This window comes from Melopsittacus undulatus, chromosome 4 (assembly GCF_012275295.1).
Source record: "Melopsittacus undulatus isolate bMelUnd1 chromosome 4, bMelUnd1.mat.Z, whole genome shotgun sequence".
NCBI lineage: Eukaryota > Metazoa > Chordata > Aves > Psittaciformes > Psittaculidae > Melopsittacus > Melopsittacus undulatus.
Window position 1 is genome coordinate 74,457,359 of NC_047530.1, and position 9,655 is coordinate 74,467,013.

Consider the following 9,655-nt stretch of genomic DNA (forward strand, 5'->3'; position numbering starts at 1 on the left):
AACTCTTTCTTTGCCTCTATCCACTTCCCTACTTGCTGCATCCCCTCCTCTCCCCTCTGCTGTTCACCCCCCCGCCCCACTTTGTTCCTGACCACCAATCCCTCTCCCCAAAATCTGCTGCTACATGTTTCCTTCCTACTCCCATACCACAAGACCTCTCCAGAAGCTTTCAGTTACAATCCTCCTTTCTCTCAGAGAGCAAAACACCCTCTGCCCTCAAAATAAGTGCTGAATACCACAGTGAACAGCAGGATGACTACACAAGCAGCACCTTGCAGCTTCAGGGAACTTGCCTCTCCAGTGAAGCAAGCTTCCCCATCCAAAAATAAAAGTATTTCCACATAGTCATGCATTCTCTGAAGCTTCACATTTATTTGTGGCATTCCAAACTCACTGCACCATTCACATACAGAAAAATCAAGTCAAGCATCAAACATTATTACTGAGACCAACAAAGAGTTAGTAAGTTTCTTAGGTATTTTTCCTAGCACAAAATAAAGTATATGAGTAAAGCAAAAGTAAACAACAGGAGATGCAAATTGAGGCCAGACCAATTATGGATTACCCTGGACAGGATTAACACAGAGATTAAAAAAAAACATAGTAATTATTTGCAAGTCTTAACAAACATAGAGATTCCTATAATCAAATCCTAAAACGCTATCCATCTGTGGAGACCTCTAGTACGCACGCTAACCAACTTTCTTCAGACCCTACATAGGACATTAAATAGAAATCTCTATGAAGAGCTTGCTTGCAAGCAACTATAATTGGAGATGGCTTAAAATACCTTTAGGTTAAGGTTCACCAGCCATCAGTAATGAATACATTCACATTCACCACCATTTTCAGATATTAAGTAAGAATTTTAACTATTATCAACCAAACCAGAAAATAAAAAGTATTTCATGTTTTCTGTAATAAAAGCTCAGAAACCTTCCAGACATACAAATACTATAAATTCCAGTACACACAAAGTATAATTATTTGCAATAATTAGTAAAAGTTGAATATTAACACTTTTTTTACTGTTTTGTTGCACTGTCATATTAAACATCTGAATAATATACTTCCAACAGTTCCACTATGGGATAAGTGTGCCTCAGGTTCTTGTGTTCAGCCCACAGCTTCAAAAAATCCTGAATAAAGTGAAACTTGTTCAGCTCAGGTCATTATTTACAGAAAGTCCATTAACTGTTTCCAAATAAAAGAAAAAACCTGTAAACAACAGGTTCTACAAAGTTTATACGATTCATTCTCTGATTAAAATAGTAGTTAACAGAGCAGTAACTGGTTTTAAGAAAAATAATGTAACTCCCACACACCAAAATACCTTTACTGGAATAAAGCATTTACATGTTTCTATTATATGAAAGACTTAAAATTTATTATATTTTAATTTGCTGTTTATTTTTTAGTTACAGGGATAAGCTCATCAACTTCTACCTTACCACGTGTCTGCATATTCTTAACAGAACTCTTACATCAAATAATAAGTAGAGTTACAAAAAATAATGAAGACTGATTCGTAACTGTGAAGTCTGTATGAAGCGAAGCATGAGAAAAGCCCAGCAAAACCCACAAGCACAGGAAGAAAGCTAATATGTAAGGTCATTCACTAGGAATCCACATACCAGCTGATTAAGAAGCTGCCTAATGACCAGCTTTTGTGATCATTACATGGTTAGCACTGCTCATTCCCCGAAACCTTTGTGAAGTTAGAACTCATGAAAAATTCAGATTTAGGGCTTGATCCAACACCCAAGGAAGATGATAAATATTTTAGCACTGACATCAGTGAAAACAGAATAGATCCTTTATGTTTTTTCTGTAAAGATTTCCTATACAGATTTAAAAAAAAAATATTAAGGATACCAATATTGTACTGGTATTTCAAAAAATTAAAGTCACCTTACACAGCAGTATTATAATGCTCAAAATTACATGCCTAATACAAACCTATTTATCAAAGAAAAATTACTCGACCAAAGCACGATATAAAAGCTCTAACAAAGATGCTAGGAGGTAATGCAACTTTCAGAAAAAGCATCAGTACTATCACAGTGAGCACTGCAACTTTATAGCTAGTACGCTCTGCACAGATGGACAAGTAATTTTTAGAAATGAATCACGCTGCAAATGATTTTACTAATTTTAAAACAGAGGTGAGGAACCAATAGCCTACAGGCCAGATATGGTTTGCTGCTTCTGTTCAGATGGCCTACAGACACATACGAGTTTTATTACTTAATAACACCAAGGCAGACTTCAAGTGAAGACACGTGTGTTTTAAAAGGCTCCAACAATTCACATTTTTAAATACCTAATCCTTAAACCCAAACATCTGCCTGGAGTTTAAAGTATTAAATGAAATCTATGTTCTTATTTTGATTTTTTCTAAACCCACATAAATTGTTGAGTTATTGTCCACTAAACATAGCACATTCTTGCTGTACAGAGAAGATGGGACTTAACAGACCTCAACATTTAAATTATCTTAGTAGACAAAAGTCAATTGTACTTGGAATTTGACAACAGCCTGTATAACAGTTGTGGCAGAAGAATCTTGATACCTGCTCCAATACAGAGGAATATACTATACAGCCCTTATTTAAGGCAAAACTTACACTGAAATCTATGAATATTTTGCCTCAAAAAGATACAATCCCAAATATAGACCTCAGTCTTCCATAAACAGCTTCTTTCAAAGTGCAAAGCATTTCTGAATCTGAAAGTATACACAGGACTCTTAAATACAAAAAGAACAAGTGAAAAACATCTACTGCAAAAGAGAAAAATTACAAGCCACCACTCTACTTTCCAGCCTTTCTGCAATTATTTGCAGCTGCCATGAACATATTGATATTTAGTAAACTGCAGGCTGCAGCTTTAATTGAAGTTTGACTGCTATAAACAGTTAGCTGCCTGGCTCTGGCCCGCACTCTAATACCATCAGCAGAACAGAGATGGGAAGTATAAACAAATCTTTTAACTAGATTACAGTTTCTAAACTGGCCAAGAATCCCTTCAGCAAGAGCTCCTGTGTGACAAAATATTAAAGAGGGAAAAATATTTTTAAACAGTATCTTAAAAAAGCCTAACCTTTCCTAAGATAGTATGAATGGGATTCTTCTTAGGAAAATTATGACGTTTTCAAAGGGGGCTATCCTTGAGAAACATGGTCTGATCCTTGAAGGAAAAAAAAAAAAGGCAAAAAAAGACAGAAAACTTTAAAACAAACATTTGCAAAACAGAAGGGTATTTTCCAAAGGCTTTTTATTCCTCAAGACTTCAAACTGAATAAAAAAGGCTATTGAACTTAGAAATACCAGCAGAACTTGTAGTATTATTTCACATTTTAAGTGGCCACACGCAAGAACAACCTAACAAAACCACAAAGCACCACCACTCTATACCAACATGCCTTCCTTCTAAAGCTGATCTTTTTCATAATTTCCTTTAGCCAAGCTTCTTCCCCATAAAGATTATGAGGGGACAATGATGTATCCCCCCTTTCTGCCCCCAAGCCAGTAAGACAAAAGGAAGTTCTGTTCTACAAAAAAAAAAAAAAAATCAGCTTGCTACAGATCCCTTACTACTTTGTTTCTTTAATCAAAGATATCATTTATCCACTCTTACAGTGTTTTCTTACAAAAAGAGCAGATACTGAAAAATTCTTCCTCTCAGCTAAGGATAGGATGGGAGGATCCAGCAAAAACTTTTTTGTGCTTATCCGCTACATACATATAAAATAAGTAAAATTTACCTCAAGTTGACAGAATGCTTAAAAAAAAAAGCCTAAAGTTTCATTACATCAGTCATAAAACTAAAAAAATAATCTTAAATACATATAATTTAAAAGTAGACCAGGTACAAACACAATCAAAATGTAAAGCCATCTCTGGCTGTTTGTTATTGTTAAGCTACAGCTTGAGTCGTACCAAAACACATGAGATTTGTACTCATTCTGGCAGGATCTATCATATAAATGCATATACATTTATATATGCACAGGCACATGTGTATATAAATATGTATGCATGAGTATACATATATGTATATATATATATATATATAAATACACATGAGGTATACAGGTAAAAGCCTAAGGATGAAGACAGAAACCAAATGTTTTACACATTCCTATAAAGCCCTTAGTTTGTCAGAACAGATAATCTCAAATAATGTGTTGGCAATGATCTACCAGAGCTTAAAAATGAAGTCTAAAATTGGCAAACTGGAATTTGATTTACATGTTTTTGAAACATTAGGCAGTATGAATGGAAAAATTAGCCTGTCTATATTTATGATATGTAGGCCCAGCTTCTATTTGGCTGACTCTTACTTTTCTCCTAACTTAAACTGCATTTGTTTCCTTTGGCGGTGAGGTACAAGGCAACATTATTGCAAGCCTCTCTTTATCTAAATGTTGAGAATATCACCATTTGATCCAACAGGATTTGTTGTGCAAACAATTGACAACTGTTCTGGTTGCCTCACTTGGGATTTTTTCTTATTGAGGGCATGTTACTGATGCTGAAAAACAACCAACCTAATGTTTAAGATGCTATTTACAGTTCAGATCATTCTTCCTTCAGTAAATCATCAAAATAATTTTGGATTTAATGTCACTGTAAATGTAAACTAAGCAAAAATTATGATGATTTTTTTTTTTTTTAATCCTGGGCTTTAATTTTACCTCATGTAGGAATAAGGTAATTAGCATATTGCTTCTAAAGGTCTTAATTACAAGATACTGTGACAAGATAAGAATTCTTAAAATACTGCTTCTTTATTTTAAAATATTTCCTGTAGAAGAAAAAGAAAACAAAGAAAACATGTCAAAGAATTTAATGATTAATAAATTAAATGCTTTATTCTTTATTTGATAAATTAACTAGAGACCTCATAGAATTCCCAGACATTTCACTATTTCATTTTTTAAATAAATTTAAAGCTTCTGAAACAGAACATTTCTAGAAAAAAAAAAAAAACAAAAAACAAACAAAACCAACCAAAACCAAACCAAAACAAACAAACAATTAAACATCGTGGGCACCTCCAGTTCTCTGTATTGCCTTTAGCTCCAAGCCCACAGACCAACACTCAAAAGCACTCTCAATGGTTTGTTCCTCAGTCATTCCCATGGGGAGGCCAGGAGGTAATGGAGATTTTGGTGACGGGAACACCTGTCAAGCTGCAGATAAACTGAGATGATCAACCCATTTCACAAAAGTCTATGAATAGCTATTTCATGGTAATGACTGATTCCTGCTGCCATGTGCCAAATCAAAACAACTACTTAGAGGTAAAAGGCTTGAAATACAGATCTTTGGAGCCACACAATCACTTTCATTTTAAGTACTGCTCTAATATATCTGTTTTTTAAACTTCTTGTATATACTCATTTGTATATATACATGTGCATTTGTGTATGCAGCTAAACATATTTGTGTATGTACCCACACATTTCATAACGTTGTAGCCTAAGAGGTTTTGACAAATTTTACCTCAATTTAAAAATAATGCAAAGTCTGAACTCCTTTCTAGACAATTCATTATATATATATATATATATATATATATATATATATATCGCTATAATAAAGAACTTAGAATTTGAAAAGAGGAGAGGAGTCAGCGCTTCTTAATTTCTTAACTGCTGCTTTTCATTAGCATCCCACTTGGTTTAACTCCAGTTACCTAGATTTCACGATGCTCTAATTTTTATCTGTCTCCAATGGTCTTCCAAATTTTATTCCTAATACAGTCTTCAGTTCCTGTGCAGGCCTACTTGAATCTGATTGAGCAGTATTATTCCAACTAACAGCTCCAAAAATAAATACAAAGAAAAGTCAATGAAAGCCTGTGGTTTCAAACATTCAAGTAACTCTTAAAATGAATAAGCAGGTCCTTAATGACATAAGAGCCTTAAAGCTGTATCCTGTATCTTTTTATTGTTGGAATCAATAGTAAGTTTGACACCCATTTTCCACTGGACAAAACAGAAACCAGAAAAGGGCACTTAAAAGAGCCAAGCAAACCCAAGCCCCAGATAACCAAACAAGATTAGAACAGCAAAACGCCATAGTTTTCAAGTTTTAACAGTAATTTTTAAAAAGAAAGTCACTTTCAAAATGTGTGTCCCTAGCCATTAACACGAGTTTCGTCTCTCGCAGACTGCCTGTGGTCTCTTAAGCCCATAGAAAAATATGCTGACATTAGTGGGGCTTCAGATGGGCACAAGCAGCCACTCACCTGGTCTGCTACCTTCCAGAAGGAACATCCATGATAAGCACTTGCTGCTAATTCAGAAACTAATTTCATAGTTATGGATTGTATTCAAGTTACTGATCTTCCACATACAGGGAACATTCATGAGTAATGGCAGGGGAGGGGGGAATTTTCTGACCATTTTAAATTAAATAACAGAGGTAAAAATGAAGGCATTCTATTTGAGTGGACTGTTCCTTATGCCAAGATCTTCCATGCTTTTTAACAAGCAGAAAGACTGACCCATCCATAGCCAAATTAAAACTAAAGGACTACTAGCAGAGAAAAGTTCAACTATTGAAAGTATTGCATCATAAAGATTCTCTCCAAACATCTGCCAATGTAGTCCAAATAGAAACTAACACATTTATCCACAAAGAAAGGTAAGATAGCAAACTCCAAGGAAAGACTGCTAAAGACAACTATAAATCCGGCTTGAACAGCATCTTTATGTCTAACACAGCCCACATTTTACCATGGTAGGTTCCTTGCTAATTCAAAACAACCTCTCTGACCTAAAGTCTGGGAAGCCATGAACTTGTAATTCAGGAAAATAATTATTCATTTTGTCTCAAAAGATGAAGAACTGAAAAATACACACAAAGTTTTCCTAAAAGCAATTAGCAATTATAAATACCTACTCATAATAGCAGCAAAAAGATCTTAAGAGACCCAATCAAAAGAAAACTATATTGCTGTTTAGTTGTAGCCATTGATAACACACATTACTCCTATCAGAGGTTGAGACTCAATTCTTCCTGTTCTTAGAAGGTGGTTGTGATACCTCACAGAAGCTCCAGATTAGCCTCATATTCCTTTGTGCTAGGCACTACAGAAACACAGGAATTGCTTCCGACACAAGCTGGAATCCCAGCCCCACCAGTGGCTCCTTAGGAGGAACCTTACCTGCCCAAACCCCCCAAACTAGAGGTTGGCTTTCCAACACAGACTCAGCGGCGGGAGCTGAAGGCCTGTGGAAATTAAGGGTTTACTAGTAATCTTACCTCTAGGATTTAAAGTAAGAGAAGAGCCTGAATTATTCTGCCCAGCTTTAGAATTCCGTTCAGGCATTTTACTAAGCAATCATATTAAATCAAATCATGCCTATTTTTAACACCAAAACACAAAGAGATTAAAGTGTTAAATCCCCATAATAAATAATACATCTCATCAGCTGTAGGCCATGAAAGTTGCAGGCAGATTTGCAGCTCTACATATATTGGGAGCATAATCCTGAAGCCACTATAGATTTCCATGTAGAAATGAAAATAAATCAGTGGTATCTCAGGATGAGAAAGGAAACATTGTCATGAGAGAAAACCAATAGAAAGCTATGTTCTTCACTCCTGGGCAGTCCTTTGCTGTCCAACTCTTGCCTGTAGTAAGCTAACTAAAAGAAAAGTCATATGTTTAAAAGAATGGCGTTTTATACATGCATTTGCCAATTGTGATGATGATTACCATTGATGATTTTTTTCTACATTTAAAACCAAAGTAGCTTTGTATTTATAAGCTAACAAAAAACTAATGACAAATTATTGGAAAGAACTATAATCATTACTGCTACCTTCAATTCTTCCTCACAATATCATTAAGTACTAGTCCAACTATACTTTTCTCTCATTCTTCCCATCCCATCAAATTACGGCCTTCTCAAGCTCTTTCCAGATTGATCACAAAATTGCTGCTTCACGCAGGACATGTACAAATTATAAATGGAAGATACCAAAGCATTTCAGGAGAGCTCTTTCTTGTGAGTATCCTTCCAGCATGAGGCAGAGATAACACACACTCTCTGCTGACCACCATGATGCCCCACTGAAATACATGCTCATGGCCTATTCACAGTTTAGCATGCTCCACAGTACTTACTAAACTGAGCACTCCAACTGTCTTTTTAAAATTACAGAGGACATAATTAAGCTCCAGAAATAAGCAGACAACAGCAATTTTAATATAAACATCCTACTTATGTAGAGAACTCTTATTTCAACTTGGCATTAATGACCAAACTCTTACTTCTGGATTCTAGCAAATCTCTAGAAGGCTTCCTTGAATCAGGATTTCCTTGAGTCAGATTAAAATGTAAGGGGGCAAACTAATACCTATTTCAGACATTTTGACACATAACATCCCTTTTAATCAGCATAAAAAATGGTCAGATCAGCCCACTGGTGATACCCGACCTAACAAACCAGCAACAACCTGAGCATGGATGGAGACATTTGGCCTTCCCAGCAGCAGGCCATGGAATAATATATTGCAACCTATATATCTGAACAGACCACTGACCAAATCTAGCCAGCCCCCAACAATAACCACATCCTGCTATCACACGCTCAACATCAATTCTCATTTTGCAAACACTGACGTTCGTCGGGAGTCCAGTTCTTGGACAACCCCTGGAAGTTAAGCTCGTCAGTGGGTCTTTGTACAACTGGGGCCCTAACCACCGCAGGGGTTTAATAAGTCAAATAACGGCCTGAAATCACCGCAGAGAGCCCATCCAGAGAGCCCACCGGCGCAAACCTCGAGTGTTCCCCAGTACCCTGCCGTTATTTCAGCCACCGAATTCCCTACTGCGGTGAGGAAAACAACACTTTCGGGACAAGCCGGGGCTCAGCACCCACGAGAGCCATCCCGAACTTCGCTCACAACACCGCGCCTTCTACAGCGAGCCGTCCCCACCGACATTACCCCCGCCCCGGCCCGGTGTGGATCACGGGGGGCTGGGGAAGCAACCCCCAGAGCGACGGGGAAGGGAGCGCGGCCGGGAACGGAGCATCACCCGCGCCCCAGCGACAACAAAGCTCCGGCCGGCCCGTGCGGGGGGAGCCCCCGGCGCTGAGAGGGGCCACAAAGTGACAGGCGAGCGCCCGGCGCCCCCTCCCCGCCGCCCGCGGCCCAGCGCGGCCGAGCGCCGGCCCCCCCCCCCCCCAGCTCCCTCCCTGAGGTAAACAAGCGGGCGGCCCAGCCGCCGCCGCTCCCCCCTCTCCGCCGCCGCCCCGCACTCACCTCAGCGGCCCCCCGGCGCCCGGCCGGCCCCGGAGCGGCGCAGGCGGAGACGCACACAAAGGGTAATAAAGGGGGAGGAGGGGAGCGCGGGGGGTGGGGGCTGCCCAACTGCCTGCCGCTCCCCCGCCGAGGTGCCTCCCGCCGGGGCCGCCTCTCGGCTTCGCTCTCCCTCCGCCGACAGCCGCCGGGAAGGGGGGGTGGAGACAGGAGAGAGAAGAAACTCCCCGGGCTCCTCCGGCGGGGCTGGGGGTGGGGGGAAGAAACTCGGGGCGCCTGGCACCGGCCCCCCGCCCCCGCGCCGATGCTGAGCGGAATTAGCGCCCTGTCCCTTTAACGGTATAAATAACGGGCCCCCCCGCCCCCCCCG

At 39.2% G+C, this 9,655-nt stretch overlaps 1 protein-coding gene across 7 annotated transcripts in view; it reads right to left on the reverse strand.

The window, feature by feature from the left end:
• MBD5 (methyl-CpG binding domain protein 5) overlaps positions 1-9,612 on the reverse strand; it is a 154,665-nt gene extending 145,053 nt beyond the window's left edge. For all 7 annotated transcript variants that reach the window (XM_034061414.1, XM_034061413.1, XM_034061412.1 and 4 more), the window contains exon 1: positions 9,289-9,612. The gene's annotated coding sequence lies outside the window, so the exon portion shown is untranslated. The remainder of the gene's footprint in view (positions 1-9,288) is intronic.
• Between the last annotated feature and the right edge of the window lie 43 nt (positions 9,613-9,655).